At 44.7% G+C, this 21,690-nt stretch overlaps 1 pseudogene; it reads right to left on the reverse strand.

The window, feature by feature from the left end:
• LOC135508590 (BRISC and BRCA1-A complex member 2-like) overlaps positions 1-21,690 on the reverse strand; it is a 200,554-nt pseudogene that overhangs the window by 147,067 nt on the left and 31,797 nt on the right.

Below are 21,690 nucleotides of genomic sequence, written 5' to 3' on the forward strand. Positions count from 1 at the left end.
AATTGACATCAATTGGAGTTGTACCTACGGATGGATTTCAAGGCCTACCTTGAAAGGCTGTAACACAACAAAGCTTGGAAAAAGTCAAGTGGTGTGAATATTTTTTAAAGGCATAGTGAGTAAACAACAGTATATGAACGAATATGAGGTGACCAGCATTCCATGACTGTATGCATGGGGCATGAGACTGAAGGTGCAGGGCAGTCTGATTGCCTGGAGATACAGTAGAGGCTTTTTTCAGTCTCCCTGTCACAGCTTTGATGCACCTGTACCGTCTCTGTCTGCTATAAGGTAGCAGAGTCAACAGAGTCAGCCTTCCTTTGACACTGAGTGCTCTAAATGTCCTGGAGGGTAGACAGCGTGCCCCAGGTGATGCGTTGGGTTGACTACGCCACCTCTGGAGAGCCATGCGGTTGAAGGCGGTGTAGTTGCCGTATCAGGCAGTGATGCAGCCCGACAGAATGGTCTCAAGTTTGTGGTTGTAGAAGGTGTTGCGCCTTCTTCACAATGGTGTCAGTGTAGTGGGACTATTTCAGGTCCTCAGTGATGTACACGCAAAGGAGCTTTTGACCCTCTCCACCGCAGCCCTGTCATTGTGGATGGGGGCATGCTCCCTCTTGTCTCCTGTAGTCCACGATCAGCTGTCTCCACGGATTCACCTGTACCCGAATGGATCCAGAATTCTAAATAATGTCACGGGTTGGATCTGATATGATTGTCACAGGTTTCGGGTATGTGTAATTTTAACTGATTTGTCTGGAAGGACCTGTACAGATCTGAACACGACTGCATGAGAGAGAGCGAGAGAGAAATTGTATAATTTATGCTGCTGCTCTTGCTTTTCACGGGAGGAGTATGTAGCTTGTTGTTGGCCAATCATAAGTCATCAAAGCGACAATAGGCTACAGTTATAAAGCCTCGGTGTGTGGTGACAAAAGTTGAGATATATAATCAATGGAAGATTGAACTAAAATTACGGAATTTAAAGTTAAAGGAGAAAGATAGTCAACAACAACCAAGAGCCAACAGGTAGGCTGCCACTTAATATTCTGAATGTATTTGATTGTTTGTAACTGTGTAGGACGAGAAAGCGCATGCAGCCTCAATGTCACTTAACAAGGTGGGTGGAATCAGGCGCAGAGAGCAGATAGTTTATTCTCCGGCAAACAAGAAACACGGTCAACCCAACACACACAGGGTGAACAATCCAACACAGGATAAAGACAGACCGGAGAATAACGACACAAGATACACCGACTGACATGAATACACAAATAACAATCCCGCACAAAATCAGGGCGGGACAACCTGAACAGGCAGGAGAGCCAACCTCGGCGGAAGTCGTGACACTCAATTAGCCCAGCTAGCTAGCATAACTAGCTTATCCTGGCTTGATGCAGCCAAGACAGGTACTAAGTAATCATATTGATGATAAATAACCTAGCTACTGTAAGGCATGTCCTTGCTCTGGAAAACACTTGGGGCGTTGCATCCTCACCTAGCATAATCCACCTTTTCACATGGCATGTCAGTGACATTCACCTCACTGCTGTTCATTTGCTAACCCTGGAGCTAGCTGAACTGGGGGAGTATGTCGACATTCTGTCTAGGTGCTGCAGTTTCTATGGGTTTAGATAGGATTTTTTATTTTAATTGAACCTTTATTTATCTAGGCAAGTCAGTTAAGAACAAATTCGTATTTACAATAACAGCCGACCTCAGCCAAACCCTAACCCTGGGCCAATTGTGCGCCGGGAGGCCAATTGCACCCTATGGGACACCCGATCACGTCCGGTTGTGATACAGCCTGGAATCGCTGCGCCACTCGGGAGGATGAGGTTTAGATGTGGAGGTCAAATGTTCAGAGAATCAGAGAAACTATAGCCTCATATCAGTCTGTCCATAAGATGAAACCAATATAAAGCTTCAAAAAAATAATGTGTGTGTGTGTGTGTGTGTGTGTGTGTGTGTGTGTGTGTGTGTGTGTGTGTGTGTGTGTGTGTGTACAAACATTTAAAACAAAGCGAAGATGAATGCTGAGCCACTTAATGTGCACAACTCTGAGTGGTTGTAACCATGTCCTTTGATGTGGCTGTCTCATGTAGCATACCCAGCTGTTCTTGTGCCCGGTGTAGATCTCCATGCTCCTGCAATAGTTGAGGTCCTTGAGCAGGCTATCGTACTCGAAGAGCAGCCGGGAGATCTCGCGCTGGCACTGGTACTGCTGGATCAGCTCCTTTGCCAGCTGCAGCAGGCATTCCGCGTCTACCGCATCCCACTGGACCAGGTGCTGGAGAGAGAGAGTGAGAGGTTATTAGATGGGTTTACAGAGACAGTCCACTCAATTTTAGATAGAGTTAAAGGGACAGTCCATTCAAATGTAGATAGTTTAAAGGGAAGACCACTAAACCACTTTCTTAACTTTAATATGCGCGGCTGCGAGATTGTAATCTATAATTTTTCTTTGGGCCTACGTACAAGTGAACAAAATAGCTTGAACAAAATAGCTGAAAGCCTACACGACTAAGAGCATGTTCATTTCAGGTCGACATAGCCACTGTTCATGAATTATGTTATCTATTCCGGTAACTAACTGCAGAGAAAGATTCCAGCAACTTCAATAAATACCCTGGTTTTCCAGAAATCCTGGTTGGAGGATTTTGCAATTCCTGCTTATTCCCTCCTGATTCCAGAAATCCTCCAACCAGAATTTTGCAACCCTACTCGAGGCACTGACTTGACGTCGTGTACAATAGAGGCCATTTAGCCATGTCAGAGGAGAGAAATCATCTGACACGATGAAAGGAATTAAAAACACAATGGCGGGCAAAGATAAGGTTCACCCGGGCCCCATAGACAGCCATTACTGGAATAATCCCAAACTGTTATCCCAATCACCCCCTCTCTTCCTCCTGCATTACAGGAACATGGCAGCAGCACAGGACTTCCTGAAGCAACACAGAGTTACATCGGTTAGCAGGGAATGCTTTCATTATTCCCAGCCCCAATGCCATTTATCTGACCTCATTCAACAAAATGGTTGAAAGAGGAGGAGGAAAGAGTAAAGGAAAGAAAATTCACAAAAAAAAAGTTAGAGATGGGAAGGAGCATTGTTTCAAGGAAGCGGATAAGGATACCAGGGACTTGGCCAATAACATTTTTTTCTCAGTCCAACTGTTTTGGTACACAATGGTTTGGTTCGGCATCAAAGACTGGACTTGGTGAAACACATTTTCAGATGTGGATGAGAATTGTGTTATGCTGTTGCTACTTCTGTGTATGTCGCATCCAAAAATAAACTGCTCACATTGAGGACATAACATTGTGAAGAGTGTCTGTGCAAAATGTTTCTGTGAAAAAAACAGTGGCCCACTCAAACTGTTGGAAGAGAATGTTTGACTGTCCAATTTGTTCAGATTTTGAAATTAAGAGGCCTACCTTATTTCTCATGAATAAAACGAGTTACTTATAATAATTGCCTAAATAATGAAGTTTTATGCTTATTGCACATTTATAAAACACAAACCAGACATCTGGTATAACAACCACTGGGTAAAATGCTGCTAGTGGTACATGGCACCGCAATGCAGCGCGCAACAAACTGAGCATACATTCTCTAGAATAAATGTTCATTGATACTCCTGTAATTACTAGTGTCTGCTCTGTGCGCAACTTGAGGAGGTAAGTCATAAAAAGGGTATCATTTGTTGTATTTGGCATATGTGACAAATAAAATTATGATTTGATCAGCTCAGGTCAGTTCCACTTCAAAGCCTGTCCATCCAGGCTTGAATTGGAACGGAATTTGAAAGGAAAACACTTTTTTCACACTATGAGCATTTCCCAGCTCCAAATCTTTGTTAGTATGGAAATCAAACTGATCTCAACTCTGTTGAACTAAGCCCTAAAAATTCCTGTGAACAAGTGAAAGCTAGCCCGGTATAGCAGTTCTGTCAATGGGCCATGGGTTGGTCCATTTGTAGAGCGAATTTTGAGATAACTACTGTGACCATGAGTGTGGTTAGGGATGATGAAAGGTGCCAAAATATATAGTAATTAACAAATATGAGTTATCCGTAAACAAATACCTTTTATCTAAAAGATATTTCTCATTACCAATGTCAGGATTTGGCCAGGGTTGTTCCGGGTTTTTGTCAGTAGATGTCCCCATTGTGCTTTTTGTCCCTGTGTTTTTCCCTTGATCCCCATTATTGTTTGCACCTGTGTCTCGTTTCCCCTGATTGTATTTAAACCCTTTGTTTCCCTCAGTTCTGTGCTCTGTGTTTGTATGTTAGCACCCTGCCCTAGTGTTCTGTGTGCTCTTGTCGATTCCGGGTGACGTTCTTGTGGTATTCTGTTTTTTTGTTTTTGTTTATTTTTGGTGAGTTTCTTTTGAGTTCTTTTGTGTTTTACCTACCACCTTTTGGAATTGCCATTTTTGTATTTTAGGATTTTTTCTTTATTAAATACACCGTCTTAAGTACTGCTGTGTCTGCCTCATCTTCTGGGTTCTGCTGTCTATTCGTGGCTCAGTTGGTTAAGTGACTGTTTCTCACTCCGGAGACCCAGGTTCGAAACCGGGTCCTGACAGAAACACAGAGCCAAAAATGAACCCAGAGGCAGCCAGTTCCCAGGACCTTTTTGCCACGCTGTCCCACCACCAGGAGACTGTCCAACGCCACGAAGCCGCCCTGGTTCAGCAAGAGGCCTTAATGGCTAGACATTCTCATCTTCTGTCGGAGATGCTGACTTCCATTAAGCAAATATCTGATCGACTTACCCCGGCAACAGTTCCCGTCCCAGTACCTCAAGTTCACGTACCCATGGCAGTTAACCCCCTGGCTGAACCTCGTCTTCCACCTCCCCAACGGTTCTCAGGTGATCCAAGTGCTTGTAAAGGGTTTCTCACTCAATGTTCTCTCTCCTTTGAGCTGCAACCCTCGTCGTTTCCCACCGACCGGTCTAAGATCGCATATATCATCACCCTGCTGTCGGAAAAAGCCCTGGCCTGGGCTACTGCTGTGTGGGATGCCCATAGTTCCTGCTGTGCCAGCTACTCTGCCTTTGCTGAGGAATTCAAACGAGTGTTTCAAGGCCCAAGCAGTGGTTCTGACTCAGCCAAACAGCTCCTGACTCTCCATCAAGGTTGGCGCAGCGTGACGGACTATGCCATCCAGTTCCGCACGGTGGCAGCAGCGAGTGGCTGGAACAACAAGGCGCTCACGGTGTGCTTTCTGAAAGGCCTTTCCGACACTATCCAAGATGAACTGGCCACTCGGGAACCACCGGACAATCTCGAGTCCCTGATCAAGTTGGCCTCACGCATTGACCAGCGTCTGAGAGAGAGAGAACTCAACCGTAGACCTCTAGCTCCTATCAGTCCCAGCTCCGAGTCCCCACCTTTATCATCACTGGCTCCACCGGAACCCATGCAGATTGGACGCATCTCCCAGGCTGAGAGAGACCGCCGGATGAGGGAGCGACGCTGTCTATATTGCGGCAAACCGGGCCATTTCCGTTCCACGTGTCCCGGGCTCCAGGGAAACGCTCTGTCCCGTACAGACCGGGGGAACTGTAACGGGAAACATAACCTCCTCCCATCCGTCCAACTCCCGTCTGCTCATTCCAGTCACCCTCTCCTGGGACAACCACAAGCTTCACCTTCAAGCCTTGGTAGACTCTGGAGCCGCAGGTAACTTCATGGATGGTGTCTGGGCGAAGGAGAATGGCGTTCCCTCTGAACTTCTAAGTGACCCCATGAGGGTTACTACATTGGATGGAAGCCCTTTGGGATCTGGACTTGTCACTCATGTCACTACCTCCTTGAGACTTTCAGTTTCACAACACCAGGAATTGATGAACTTTCATTTGATCTCCTGTTCCGAGTTCCCTCTCGTCCTTGGATACCCCTGGCTTCACAGCCATAACCCTCACATCGACTGGTCTGTGGGCACTATCAAGCAGTGGGGTCCTACGTGCCAAGCTACTTGTATTTTCCAGAATTCCCCGAGTTCTACTCCCGAGTCTTTAGAATCCATCGACCTGACCCGAGTTCCCGAGTGTTACCATGACCTCAAACTGGTGTTTAGCAAACAGAGGGCCACCATGCTACCACCCCATAGATCTTACGATTGCCCCATCGACCTGTTTCCGGGCACTTGCCCCCAGGGGTCGGATCTTTTCCCTATCTCCACCCGAACGAGCTGCTATGGATACCTACATCAAGGACTCTCTGGAAGCAGGCCTCATGCATCCATCAACCTCCCCGGCGGGAGCAGGGTTTTTCTTTGTGGCCAAGAAAGATGGTGGGTTACGTCCTTGCATCGACTACCGGGGACTCAATGACATAACCGTCCGTAACCGTTACCCGCTACCCCTTATGGCCACAGCCTTCGAGCTGCTCCAGGAAGCAGTTGTTTTCACTAAGCTTGACCTGCGGAACGCATACCATCTTGTGCGGATCAGACCTGGTGACGAGTGGAAGACCGCTTTCAACACGCCTACTGGTCACTATGAATACTTGGTGATGCCCTTCGGCCTGACCAACGCCCCAGCGGTGTTCCAAGCGCTCATAAACGATGTGCTTAGGGATATGCTTAACATATTTGTGTTCGTTTACTTGGATGACATCCTCATCTTTTCGAGCTCCCTTCAAGAACACACTAAGCATGTCAGACAAGTACTCAAACGCCTCCTGGACAGCCATCTGTACGTTAAGCCGGAAAAATGTGAATTCCATTCATCCCGAGTACAATTCCTGGGATTTGTAGTGGAACCCGGTCGAGTCCAAATGGACCCTAGGAAGGTAGGGGCGGTAGCGGATTGGCCCACCCCCAAATCCGTTAAGGATGTTCAGCGTTTCCTGGGCTTCACAAACTTTTACCGCAAGTTCATCAAGAACTTCAGTTTGGTGGCAGCTCCTCTCTCAGCTTTAACCAAAGGTGGCAATGCAAGGTTTTTTTGGGGAAGAGAAGCTGAGACGGCCTTCCAAGGACTCAAGCAGCGCATCCTCTCTGCTCCCATCCTGATACTACCGACTACGGATGAACCATTTGTGGTGGAGGTAGACGCATCAGAGGTTGGTGTTGGAGCTGTCCTGTCTCAGAGGGGTGAAGACAAGAAGCTTCATCCGTGCGCTTTCTTCTCACACCGGCTTACCCCGACTGAGAGGAACTACGATGTGGGGATCGTGAACTCCTAGCGGTTAAGATGGCATTGAAGGAATGGAGACACTGGCTCGAGGGGGCTTCTCACCCGTTTCAAGTGCTTACGGACCACAAAAATCTGGAGTATATCCAGCAGGCGAAGCGGTTGAACTCTAGACAAGCTAGATGGTCTCTTTTCTTCAATCGATTCCAGTTTATCCTCACCTATCGGCCCGGGTCGAAGAATCTCAAACCGGATGCCCTGTCCCGAGTCTACGCTCCTGCCATTCGAGATGACACGGACATGCCTGTCCTTCCTGCTGCTAAGATTGTGGCTCCGATCTCGTGGCAAGTTGAGGATACCGTGAGACGTGCTCAAGCTAGCGAACCGGACCCTAAAGGAGGCCCTGCCAATCGGTTGTTTGTCCCCAAGGCAGTGAGGACTCAGGTCCTTCTGTGGGGGCACTCCTCTCGCCTCACCTGTCATCCGGGCGTAGGTCGCACCTTGGAGTTCATCCAGCGTAAGTTCTGGTGGCCTACCATAAGAGAAGACGTTGCCACTTTCGTCAATGCCTGCCCCGTGTGCTGCCAGGGCAAATCTTCTCACCTCCGCCCTCAAGGACTCCTTCATCCTTTACCTGTTCCCCACAGACCCTGGTCCCATATCTCATTGGACTTTATTACTGGACTTCCTCCATCCCATGGCAATACTACTATCCTAGTCATAATCGACAGGTTTTCAAAGGCGGCCAGGTTCGTCCCTCTGACTAAGTTACCTTCTGCCAAGGAAACGGCTGAGTTGGTAATTAATCATGTGTTCCGAGTCTTCGGCATTCCTCAAGATGTGGTTTCTGACAGAGGTCCCCAGTTCGCCTCAAGGTTTTGGAAGGCCTTCTGCCAACTCATGGGGGCTTCTGCCAGTCTATCTTCAGGGTATCATCCGGAGTCCAACGGCCAAACAGAGAGGATGAATCAAGAGCTGGAAACCACCCTCCGATGTATGACTCGTGACAACCCGTCCACATGGTCATCCTTTATTGTTTGGGCCGAATACGCGCACAACACCTTGCGCTCCTCCTCCACTGGTATGTCCCCGCACGAGTGTCAGTTTGGCTATGCTCCTCCATTGTTCCCGGACCAGGAGGCAGAAGTCAGAGTGCCTTCAGCCTTGAGGTTCGTCAGACGCTGTCGGCTTATGTGGAGGAAGACCCGTCTTAATCTGATGCGTTCCTCACAGAGGTATCAACAACAAGCCAACAGACGTCGCCGTCCCGGGCCTACCCTGCGCCCCGGCCAGAGAGTCTGGCTTTCCACAAGAGACTTACCTCTACGGGTGGAGTCTCGCAAGCTGTCCCAAAAATACATCGGTCCCTTCAAGGTTGCCAGGAGAGTTAACCCAGTTTCTTATCGCCTACACTTACCCAGATCCCTTAAGATTAATCCCACATTTCATGTGTCATTGTTAAAACCTGTTGTTTTTTCTCCCCTTGTCCCGGCAGACAGACCTCCCCCTCCGCCTCGTGTCATTGGAGGCCAGCCGGCTTATACCGTCCACCGGATACTGGATTCCCGCCGGGTGCAGCGGTCCTGGCAGTATCTGGTGGACTGGGAAGGCTACGGTCCTGAGGAGCGCTCCTGGGTTCCTGCCAAAGACATCCTGGACCCTGACCTCATTCGTCAGTTCAGGGTCCTCCACCCTGAGAGAGCTGGTAGGAACGTCAGGAGCCGTTCCTAGGGGGGGGATTCTGTCAGGATTTGGCCAGGGTTGTTCCGGGTTTTTGTCAGTAGATGTCCCCATTGTGCTTTTTGTCCCTGTGTTTTTCCCTTGATCCCCATTATTGTTTGCACCTGTGTCTCGTTTCCCCTGATTGTATTTAAACCCTTTGTTTCCCTCAGTTCTGTGCTCTGTGTTTTGTATGTTAGCACCCTGCCCTAGTGTTCTGTGTGCTCTTGTCGATTCCGGGTGACGTTCTTGTGGTATTCTGTTTTTTTGTTTTTGTTTATTTTTGGTGAGTTTCTTTTGAGTTCTTTTGTGTTTTACCTACCACCTTTTGGAATTGCCATTTTTGTATTTTAGGATTTTTTCTTTATTAAATACACCGTCTTAAGTACTGCTGTGTCTGCCTCATCTTCTGGGTTCTGCTGTCTATTCGTGGCTCAGTTGGTTAAGTGACTGTTTCTCACTCCGGAGACCCAGGTTCGAAACCGGGTCCTGACAACCAAAATATTGTTTTACTTTTCTTAACACTTTGATGAATAACTACCACAACGTTACTGCTATTGTTTGCCTGTACTATTGAAAACTAAATTAGATATAAAATTTTGGAAATAATTATGAATTCATGAAGTGTTTCAGTAATAAGCAGGTTGCGGAACTGAGAATTAATATTTTGGTAATGAGCATTATAATTTATTTAACCACAAAATTTCAAGCAAATCAATTGTGAAGACCCTCCCACTTTGTTTGCAGAATTCTTTCTTTTTGTTCTTGTATTCCTGAATAGGATGTCGGTGGGCGGGGCCGGGAGGCTCGTCAGCGAAATGGGACACATCTGGGTTCAGAGAGTGACCTCAAAAAATAAAATCTGAATGGTTTGTCCTTGGGGTTTCGCCTGCTAAATAAGTTATGACATGATTCAAACAGTTTTAGAAACTTCAGAGTGTTTCCTATCAAATTCTGCTAATAATATGCATATCTTATCTTCTGGGGATGAGTAGCATGCAGTTAAATATGGGCATTTATTTCATCCGGATGTGAAAATACTGCCCCCTGTCACCAAGAAGTTAATGACCAAAGGCTCATATTTCTGTGTGTTATTGTGTTATAAATAAGTCTATGATTTGATTTTTGATAGAGCAGTCTGACTGAGCGATGGTAGGCTCGTAAGCGTTCTTTCAAACAGCACTTTACTGCGTTTGCCAGCAGCTCTTCGCTGTGCTTCAAGCATTGAGCTTTTTATGACTTCAAGCCTATCAACACCTGAGATTTGGCTGGTGTAACCGATGTGAAATGGCTAGCTAGTTAGCGGGGTGCGCGCTAACAGCGTTTCAAATGTCACTCGCTCTGAGACTTAGTAGTAGTTGTTCCCCTTGCTCTGCAAGCGCTGAGGCTTTTGTGGAGCGATGGGTAATGATGCTTCCAGGAGGGTGGCTGTTGTCGATGTGTTCCTGGTTCGAGCCCAGGTAGGCGCGAGGAGAGGGACGGAAGCTATACTGTTACACTGGCAATACTAATGTGCCTATAAGAACATCTATTTTTTTTAAATCAGCTGATTAATCGGTATCAGCTTTTTTTGGTCCTCCAATAATCGGCATCAACATTGAAAAAAATCGTAATCGGTCGACCTCTAACACACACATCAATAATGTACTGATGAAAAAACATATTGAAGACATAGACAAAGAGAGGTTTTCTTTTCTAAAATCTCCCAACTCAAATTATTATTTACTCAAAGTATGTTTCCATGATTTATTCCCCCCCAAAAGATGATTGAATTTAGATTTATTCAATCTGAAGCGTAGACTGGCCAATAAAAATAAAAGATTAGGATGGGCAAATAAACACAGACACTGGACAGAGGAACTCTAGAACTGCCTAGAAGGTCAGCATCCTGGAGTCGCCTCATCACTGTTGACGTTGAGACTGGTGTTTTGCAGGTACTATTTAATGAAGCTGTCAGTTGAAGACGTGTGAGGTGTCTGTTTCTCAAACTAGACAATCTAATGTAATTGTCCTCTTACTCAGTTGTGCACAGGGGCCTCCCACTCCGCTTTCTATTCTGGTTAGAGTTAGGTTGCGCTGTTCTGTGAGGGGAGTAGTACACAGCACTGTACGAGATCTTCACTTTCTTGGCAATTTTTCACATGGAATAGCCTTCATTTCTCAGAACAAGTATAGACTGATGAGTTTCAGAAGAAATGTCTTTGGTTCTGGCTATTTTGAGCCTATAATCGAACCCACAAATGCTGATGCTCCAGATTCTTACCTAGTCTAAAGAAGGCTTGTTTTATTGCTTCTTTAATCAGAATTACAGTTTTCAGCTGTGCTAACATAATTGCAAACAGGTTTTCTAATGATCAATTAGCCTTTTAAAATGATAAAGTTCCAAACGCCTGAAGGTACCACGTTCGTCTGTACAAGCAATAGTATGCAAGTATAAACACCATTTGGACCACACAGCCATCATACCACTCAGGAAGGAGACGCGTTCTATCTCCTAGAGATGAACGTACTTTGGTGCGAAAAGTACAAATCAATCCCAGAACATCAGCAAAGGACCGTATGAAGAAGCTGGAGGAAACAGGTAGAAAAGCATCTACAGTAAAATGAGTCCTATATCGACATAACCTGAAAAGTCGCTAAACAAGGAAGAACCCACTGCTCCAAAACTGCCATGAAAAAGCCAGATTGCGGTTTGCAACTGCACATGGGGACAAAGATCGTACTTTTTGGAGAAATGTCCTCTGGTTTGATGAAACAAAAATAGAACCGTTTGGCCATAATGAACATCGTTATGTTAGGAGGAAAAAGGGGGAGGCTTGCAAGCTGAAGAACACCATCCTAACCGTGAAGCACAGGGGTGGCAGCATCATGTTCTGGGGGTGCTTTGCTGCAGTGGGGACTGGTGCACTTCACAAAATAGATAGCATCACGAGGGGGTAAAATTATGTGGATATATTGAAGCAACATCAAGACATCAGTCAGGAAGTTAAAGCTTGGTCGTAAATAGGTCTTCCAAATGGGCAATGACCCCAAGCATACTTCCAAAGTTGTGGCAAAATGGCTTAACGACAACAAAGTCAAGGTATTGGAGTAGCCATCACACAGCACTGACCACAATCCCATAGAAAATTTGTGGGTTGAACTGAAAAGGCGTGTTGGAACAAGGAGGCCTACAATCCTGACTCAGTTACACCAGCGCCGTCAGGAGGAATGGACCAAAATTCAACAAAAAAATCCAGAAAATCACATTGTATGATTTTTAAGTAATTAATTTGCATTGTATTGCATGACATAAGAATTTGATCACCTACCAACCAGTAAGAATTCCGGCTCTCACAGACCTGTTAGTTTTTCTTTATGAAGCCCTCCTGTTCTCCACTCATTACCTGTATTAACTGCACCTGTTTGAACTCGTTACCTGTATAAAAGACACCTGTCCACACACTCAATCAAACAGACTCCAACCTCTCCAGAATGACCAAGACCAGAGACCTGTGTAAGGACATCAGGGATATAATTGTAGACCTGCACAAGGCTGGGATGGGCTACAGGACAATAGGACAGCAGCTTGGTGAGAAGGCAACAACTGTTGGCGCAATTATTAGAAAATGGAAGAAGTCCAAGATGACGGTCAATCACCCTCGGTCTGGGGCTCCATGCAAGATATCACCTCGTGGGGCATCAATGATCATGAGGAAGGTGAGGGATCAGCCCAGAACTACACGGCAGGACCTGGTCAATGACTTGAAAGGAGCTGGGACCACAGTCTCAAAGAAAACCATTAGTAACACACTATGCCGTCATGGATTAAAATCCTGCAGCGCATGCAAGGTCCCCCTGCTCAAGCCAGTGCATGTCCAGGCCCGTCTGAAGTTTGCCAATGGCCATCTGGATGATCCAGAAGAGGAATGGGAGAAGGTCATGTGGTCTGATGAGACAAAAATGTTGCTTTTTGGTCTAAACTCCACTCGCCGTGTTTGGAGGAAGAAGAAGGATGAGTACAACCGTGAACCAACAACACCATCCCAACCGTGAAGCATGGAGGTGGAAACATCATTGTTGAAAGATGCTTTTCTGCAAAGGGGACAGGACGACTGCACCGTATTGAGTGGAGGATGGATGGGGCCATGTATCGCGAGATCTTGGCCAACAACCTCCTTCCCTCGGTAAGAGCATTGAAGATGGGTCGTGGCTGGGTCTTCCAGCATGACAACGACCCGAAACACACAGCCAGGGCAACAAAGGAGTGGCTCCGTAAAGAAGCATCTCAAGATCATGGAGTGGCCTAGCCAGTCTCCTGACCTGAGAAGGTCTGTATGGAGGAGTGGGCCAAAATCCATGCTACAGTGTGTGCAAACCTGGTCAAGAACTACAGGAAACGTATGATCTCTGTAATTACAAACAAAGGTTTCTGTACCAAATATTAAGGTCTGATTTTCTGATGTATCAAGTACTTATGTCATGCAATAAAATTCAAATTAATTACATAAAAATCATACAATGTATTATATGGATTTTTGTTTCAGATTCCGTCTCTCACAGTTGAAGTGTACCTATGATAACAATTACAGACCTCTACATGCTTCGTAAGTAGGAAAACATGCAAAATCGGCAGTGTATCAAATACTTGTTCTCCCCACTGTACGTACACACACACACACACACACATACAATACCAGCTACTCATTCCACAGTTATTATTTGATTCTACATTGCATAATAAGTGAAGACAGCAAAACTATGAAAGAACACATACGGAATCATGTAGTAACTAGTATCCCCCAAAAAAGTATTAAACAATTCAAAGTATATTTTATATTTGAGATTCTTCAAAGTAGCCACCCTTTGCCTTGATGACAGATTTCAGCACTCTTGGTATTCTCTTAACCAGCTTCATGAGATAGTCACCTGGAATGCATTTCAAATAACAGGTAAGCCTTGTTATAAGTTAATTTGCGAAATTTATTTCCTTCTTTAATGTGTTTGTGCCAATCAGTTGTGTTGTGACAAGGTGGGGGGGGGGGGGTATACAGAAGAGAACCCTATTGGGTAAAAGACCAAGTCCATAATATGGTAAGAACAGCTCAAAGAAGCAAAGATAAATGACAGTCCATCACTTCTTTAAGACATGAAGGTCAGTCAATGCAAAATATTTTAAGAGCTTTGGAAGTTTCTTCAAGTGCAGTCGCAAAAACCATCAAGCGCTATGATGAAACTGGCTCTCATGAGGACCGCCACAGGAAAGGAAGACCAAGAGTTAACTCTGCTGCAGATGATAAGTGCATTAGAGTTAACTGCACCTCAGATTTCTGCAAAGAAACCACTACTAAAGGACACCAACAAGAAGAAGACTTGCTTGGGCCAAGAAAAACAAGGAATGGACATTAGACAGGTGGAAATGTGTCCTTTGGTCTGGAGTGCAAATTGGAGATTTTTGGTTCCAGCCGCCGTGGAACCGTGTCTCTTTGTTAGACACAGTGTGGGTGAACAGATGATCTCAACATGTGTATTTCCCACCGTAAAGCAGGTAGGAGGAGGTGTTATGTTGTGGGGGTGCTTTGCTGGTGACACTGTCTGTGATTTATTTAGACAGCACTTACACTTAACCAGCATGGCTACCACAGCATTCTACAGAGATACGCCATCCCATCTGGTTTGCCCTTAGTGGGACTATCATTTGTTTATCAATAGGACAATGACCCAACACAACTCCAGGCTGTGTAAGGGCTATTTTACCAAGAAGGAGAGTGATGAAGTGCTGCATCAGATAACCTCGCCTCCACAATCCCCCGACCTCAACCCAATTGAGATGGTTTGGGATGAGTCGGACCGCAGAGTGAAGGGAAGCAGCCAACAAGTGCTCAGCAAATGTGGGAACTCCTTCAAGACTGTTGAAAAATAATTCCAGGTGAAGCTGGTTGAGAGAATGCCAAGAGTGTGCAAAGCTGTCATCAAGGAAAGGGTGGCTACTTTGAAGAATCTGGTTACTACATGATTCCATGTGTGTTATTTCATAGTTTTGACTTCTTCACTGTTATTCGGCAATGCAGAAAATAGCAAAAATAAAATAACTTAAATGAGTAGTTATTCTAAAACTTTTGAACTGTAGTGTATATCAAATCTCCCATTCCTCTCAAACAATTTTGAAAAATCTGTAACTCAGTGCCATCCTTAAGACAAATAATGTATACGAAATGCTTCAGTCTGGTTTGAGACCCCATCATAGCATTGAGACTGCACTCGTAAAGGTGGTAAATGACCTTTTAATGGCGTCAGACCAAGGCTCTGCATCTGTCCTCGTGCTCCTAGACCTTAGTGCTGATTTTAACACCATCAATCACCACATTCTTTTGGAGAGATTAGAAACCTTATTTGGTCTACACGGACAAGTTCTTGCCTGGTTTAGATCTTATCTGTCAGAAAGATATCAGTTTGTCTCTGTGGATGGTTTGTCTTCTGACAAATCAATTGTAAGTTTTGGCGTTGCTCAATGTTCCGTTTTAAGACGACTATTGTTTTCACTATATATTTTTACCTCTTGGTGATGTCATTCGGAAACATAATGTTAACTTTCACTGCTATGCGGATGACACACAGCTGTACATTTCGATGAAACATGGCGAAGCCCCAAAATTGCCCACCCAGGAAGCCTGTGTTTCAGACATAAGGAAGTGGATGGAAGCATGTTTTTTAATTTTAAACTTTTAAACAAATCAGAGATGCTAGTGCTAGATCCCAAGAAACAAAAGATCTTCTGTTAAATCTGACAATTAATCGTGATGGTTGTACAGCCATCTAAAATAAAACTGAAGGACCTCGGTGTTACTCTGGACCCTGATCTCTCTTTAGACAAACATATTAAGAATATTTCAAGGACAGCTTTTGTCCATCTCTAACATTGCAAAAATCTGAAACTTTCTGTTCAACAATTATGCAAAAAAACTAATCTATGCTTTTGTCAGTTCTAGATTAGACTACTGCAATGCTCTACTCTCCGCCTACTGGGATAAAGCACTAAATAAACTTCAGTTAGTTCTGAACACGACTGCATGAATCCTTACTACAACCAAACAATTTGATCATATTACTCCAGTGCTAGTCTCTCTACTCTGTTAAGGCAATGGCTGATTTCAAGGTTATATTGCTAACCTACAAAACATTACATAGGCTTGCTCCTACCAATCTCTCCGATTTGGTCCTGCTGTACATACCTAGACGTACCTAGACGCAGGCCTTCTTATTGTTCCTAAAATTTCTAAGCAAACAGCTGGAGGCAGGCATTTCGCATATAGAGCTCCACTTTTATGGAATAATCTGCCTATCCATATGAGAGACGCAGACTCTGTCTGAACCTTTAAGTCTTTATTAAAGACTCATCTCCTCTGTAGGTCCTATGATTGAGTGTAGTCTGGCCCAGGGGTGTGAAGGTGAACGGCAAAGCACTGGAGCGACGAACTGCCCTTGCTGTCTCTGCCTGGCCGTCGCACCCATCTCCACTGAGATTCTCTGTCTCTGACCTTATTATGGGGGATGAGTCACTGGCTTACTAGTGCTCTTCCATGCCGTCCCCAGGAAGGGTGCATCACTTGAGTGAGTTGAGTCACAGACGTGATCTTCCTGTCCAGTTTTGCACCCCCTAGGAAAAGTGCATGGAGGATATCTTCGTGGGTTGTACTCAGCCTTGTCTCAGGCTAGTAAGTTGGTGGTTCATTTGATATCCCTCTAGTTGTGTGGGGGCTGTGCTTTGGCAAAGTGGGTGGTGTTATATCCCGCCTGGTTGGCCCTGTCTGGGGGTATCGTCAGACAGGGCCAGTGTCCCCAGACCCACCCGTCTCAATGCTGAAATAGTTTATGTGCCGGGGGGCTCAGTTCAGCCTGTTATATATGGTGTCATTCTTCGTTCTTATTTGGTGTCCTGTGTGAATTTAAGTCTCTCTCTCTCTCGCTCTCTCGCTCTCTCTGAGCATCAGGAGGTACTGAGCTGCTGCACCCTCAAAACCAATGGGATTATTATTTGACCCTGCTGGTCATCTGTGAACGTTTGAACAGCTTGATGAACAATCTGGCCTTAAATGGCCATGTGCTCTTATCTCCACGCAGTACAGCTAAAAAAGGACTGGCCATCCCCCAGAGCCTGGTTCCTCTCTAGGTTTCTTTCTATGGAATTTTTCCTAGACACCATGTTTCTACATCTGTATTAATTGCTATTTGGGGTTTTAGGCTGTGTTTCTGTAGAGTACTTTGTGACATCTGCTGATGTAAAAAGGCCTTTATAAAGGAATTTGATTGATTGAATGACTTTGAAGAAACTCAAATATCAAATGTATTTTCATTTGAACACTTTTTGTGTTACACTATGAAATAACACAGAGGGAATGAAGTATGTCTTCACTACTATCCTACAATGTAGAAAATAGTAAAAAAAAAATTGAGAAAAACCTTGAAATGAGTAGCTGTGTTCAGACTTTTGAGTTGTAGTGTATATAAACTCAGCAAAACAAAGAAACATCCATTTTCAGGACCATGTCTTTCAAAGATAATTAGTAAATATCTTTCACAGATCTTCATTGTAAAGGGTTTAAACACTGTTTCCCTTGCTTATTCAATGAACCATAAACATTAATGAACATGCACCTGTGAAACGGTCGTTAAGACACTAACAGCTTACAGACGGTATGCAATTAAGGTTACAGTTATGAAAACGTAGGACACTAAAGAGGCCTTTCTACTGACTCTGACAAACACCAAAAGAAAGATGCCCAGGGTCCATGCTCATCTGCATGAACGTGCCTTAGGCATGCTGCAAGGAGGCATGAGGACTGCAGATGTGGCCAGGGCAATAAATTGCAATGTCCATACTGTGAGACGCCTAAGACAGCTCTTCAGGGAGACAGGACAGACAGCTGATCGTCCTCGCAGTGGCAGACCACGTGTAACAACACAGGATCGGTATATCTGGACATCACACCTGCGGGACAGGTACAGGATGGCAACAACAACTGCCCGAGTTACACCAGGAATGCACAATCCCTCCATCAGTGCTCAGACTGTCCGCAATAGGCTGAGAGAGGCTGGACTGATGGCTTGTAGGCCTGTTGTAAGGCAGGTATCACTGGCAAAAACGTCGCCTATGGGCGCAAACCCACCCGTCGCTGGACCAGACAGGACTGGCAAAAAGTGCTCTTCACTGACGAGTGCCGGTTTTGTCTCGCCAGGGGTGATGGTTGGATTTGCGTTTATCGTAGATGGAATGAGCGTTACACCGAGGCCTGTACTCTGGAGCGGGAACGATTTGGAGGTGGAGTCATGGCCTTCAGACAGGGTAAGGACAGGCCATTCAGTACCAATGACATCATCATCCTGAGCAGTGATGCCAGGAATCCCGAAATGAGGGGGCGATGCAAACAAGGATGGGCATTGTCCAAAGAGACATCGTGATGGCTCAGGGGCAGGAATGAGCTGAAACTGAGGAGAGACTGAGAGGAAGTGCTGTGTCAGGATTATGACATGACATATCACTGAAACTTCACTGAGGAGGAAGAGAGAGGGAAGAAGGAGGTAGAAGAGGGAAAGAGAGAGGGAGAAATAGAGCAAGGAGGAAGAGAGAGAAAATAGCTGAGGGACAGATAAATTAGAGGGCCTTCACACTTAGTAGAATTTTTGCAAATATACCTAAACATAATTACTGCAATGTAAACTTGCGAACTTATCATGTCGACCGCTACCTCAAAACTTATTGCACGACACTTGCCCCCCTCTAAGCAGGGCAGAGTAAACACAATTGTCTCGTTGAGCCAACAAAAAAAATAGCAGCAGATATTTTCCATATTTTTTTGTTTTTACCTGAAATTGTAGAAACAGCCGGTTACATTCTAAAATTGTGTATCTTCGTTGTTGTTGCTTGACTGCACTGAGCAACATACGTCTCGCCAAGAAATCCCCAGGGAATTATGTTTTGAGTTGCAATTTCACCTACTATAATGACTTCCATGATATTGATAAAATTATGCTGAACAATTAGTGCTTTTTGAGGTCAGTTGGGTTTTGGTTTGATAATTTTTTTAGAATCACGTTTTTTAGATTTGTTTAATTTATGATTATTTTTTACATTAAAATGTACTATGCACATAATAAAACAATTAATAAAAAAGTGCCATGATGGTAGTGACTGCCCTTTACTGCTTATCACTTAACCATAATTTATTCACATTACTTGACTTTAATAAAATGTTTCAGTTGTTGTGCATATTACATGTTTTATTTGATTACTTTATTATTTAATTCCAAATCATCATCTCATCTCTATAGAGCTGCTGTCTATGCTGTCTGACAAAATCGCAATTTTAGTAAAAGTAAATAAGGCTTAATTTTATGACTGCTTGAATACCAACTATCAATCACAGATCATATATTTTCAGGTAGAGATACCTCGCAAAGCAACTCTCAATTGCGCATCCTTCTGTCTCTTATGTAGCAGGCGTAAACAGACTGGACAAGTAGGAGTGCAATGGATTATGGTTATTGTAGTTAATTACCATGTTTTCAATGTAGAATATGTTGGCCTGTTGGAAACTACAACTCCCTAGGACATCACACAGTTTGGGCTTGATCTGATTTATCTCAAGAGAAACTGTGCAATGTGGGCATTAAGTTCACAGAAAAAACTGAATTCAATTGAACTGTGCCTTCAGAAAGTATTTATGCCCCTTGACTTATTCCACATTTTGTTGTTACAGCCTGAATTCAAAATTGATTAAATAGAATATTTTCTCTCACCCATCTACGTACAATACTGCATAATGACAAAGTGAAAACATGATTTATACATTTTGAAAACATATTGAAAATTAAATAAAGAAATAGCCCGAGTCAATACTTTGTGGAAGCTCCTTTGGCAGCGATTACAGCTGTGAGTCTTTCGGGGTAAGTCTCTAAGAGCTTTCTACAGATGAATTGTGCAACATCTGCCCATAAAAAAATATTCAAGCTCTGTCAAATTGGTTGTTGATCATTGCTCGACATAATAACTTCACCATGCTCAAAGGAATGTTTTATCATTTTTTTTAAATGATCTACCAATAGTTGCCCTTCTTTGCGAGGCATTGGAAGACATCCCTGGTCTTTGAGGTTGAATCTGAAATTAATTGCTCAACTAAGGGACCTTACAGACAACTGTAAGGGGGACAGAGATCAGGTCCATTTTAAAAGCAGGGCTGTAACACAACAATGTGGAAAAAGTGTGAATACTTTCTGAAGGCACTGTATATCAGAGGCCACTGACAAAAGTAATCTAGCTACAACCCTGACAAGGTATAATAAACATCCACAGTACTTTTTAATCCAATTGCATTTGAGAAGACAATACATTTAATGTGATGGAGTCTTAGTGAAATTACAAGAACATTCAGCATATTGGGCATAATTTTAGATGCCCAAACAATAGGGAGCTAATAAACAAGGTCAGGAAAAACAGGGTACAATGTGTTACAGAACGACATGTTCAAGAACAACCTGTAGGCCGCCTTAAGACCACCTCTCATTGAAGCAACCCAAGCTGACAGAATGATGTCTTCCTTCGCCATCACGACTATGTCGAGCCATTTATTTACAACTTGGATCCAATATTTAACTGAGCGCAAGCACTGAGATGGGGCTGTCATCTGAAATTTCAAGATAATTATGTAGGCCAATGCAAATATTTGTTGGTGCGTTAAATGTGATTTTTATATATGCTGGCAACCTGATTCAATAAATTGTATGCTGACTTGGTATGTATCAAGTATTAAAAACCAAGTATTAAATTTATCTGCAGCTAGACTTCAAGTGTGTGGACTCGCACCCTGTTTCACCAGGGAGAGTGCCAAGTCTAAGATCACACTAAATTGCTCTTGTCATGTGTTTAAGACATTTGGCGAGCATCCTCTGCCCTGTGGTGTTCCCGAGCGACACAACCATGTGGCACAACATGGCACAAAATATTGAGGGGAAACACAATTTTTGGGTCACTGGGAGAAAACAACGACTACTTCAGATGTGGGTCAGTGGCAGTCCCGGCTGTGTTGGCCCAATCCCATGGCATTGTTAAGACCTGAGCCTGTATTTACATTTAACATTTAACATTACATTTAAGTCATTTAGCAGACGCTCTTATCCAGAGCGACTTACAAATTGGTGAATTCACCTTCTGACATCCAGTGGAACAGCCACTTTACAATAGTGCATCTAAATCATTAAGGGGGGGTGGGGGTGGTGAGAAGGATTACTTATCCTATCCTAGGTATTCCTTGAAGAGGTGGGGTTTCAGGTGTCTCCGGAAGGTGGTGATTGACTCCGCTGTCCTGGCGTCGTGAGGGAGTTTGTTCCACCATTGGGGGGCCAGAGCAGCGAACAGTTTTGACTGGGCTGAGCGGGAACTGTACTTCCTCAATGGTAGGGAGGCGAGCAGGCCAGAGGTGGATGAACGCAGTGCCCTTGCTTGGGTGTAGGGCCTGATCAGAGCCTGGAGGTACTGCGGTGCCGTTCCCCTCACAGCTCCGTAGGCAAGCACCATGGTCTTGTAGCGGATGCGAGCTTCAACTGGAAGCCAGTGGAGAGAGCGGAGGAGCGGGGTGACGTGAGAGAACTTGGGAAGGTTGAACACCAGACGGGCTGCAGCGTTCTGGATGAGTTGTAGGGGTTTAATGGCACAGGCAGGGAGCCCAGCCAGCAGCGAGTTACAGTAATCCAGACGGGAGATGACAAGTGCCTGGATTAGGACCTGCGCCGCTTCCTGTGTGAGGCAGGGTCGTACTCTGCGGATGTTGTAGAGCATGAACCTACAGG

Source organism: Oncorhynchus masou, chromosome 21 (assembly GCF_036934945.1).
Source record: "Oncorhynchus masou masou isolate Uvic2021 chromosome 21, UVic_Omas_1.1, whole genome shotgun sequence".
NCBI lineage: Eukaryota > Metazoa > Chordata > Actinopteri > Salmoniformes > Salmonidae > Oncorhynchus > Oncorhynchus masou.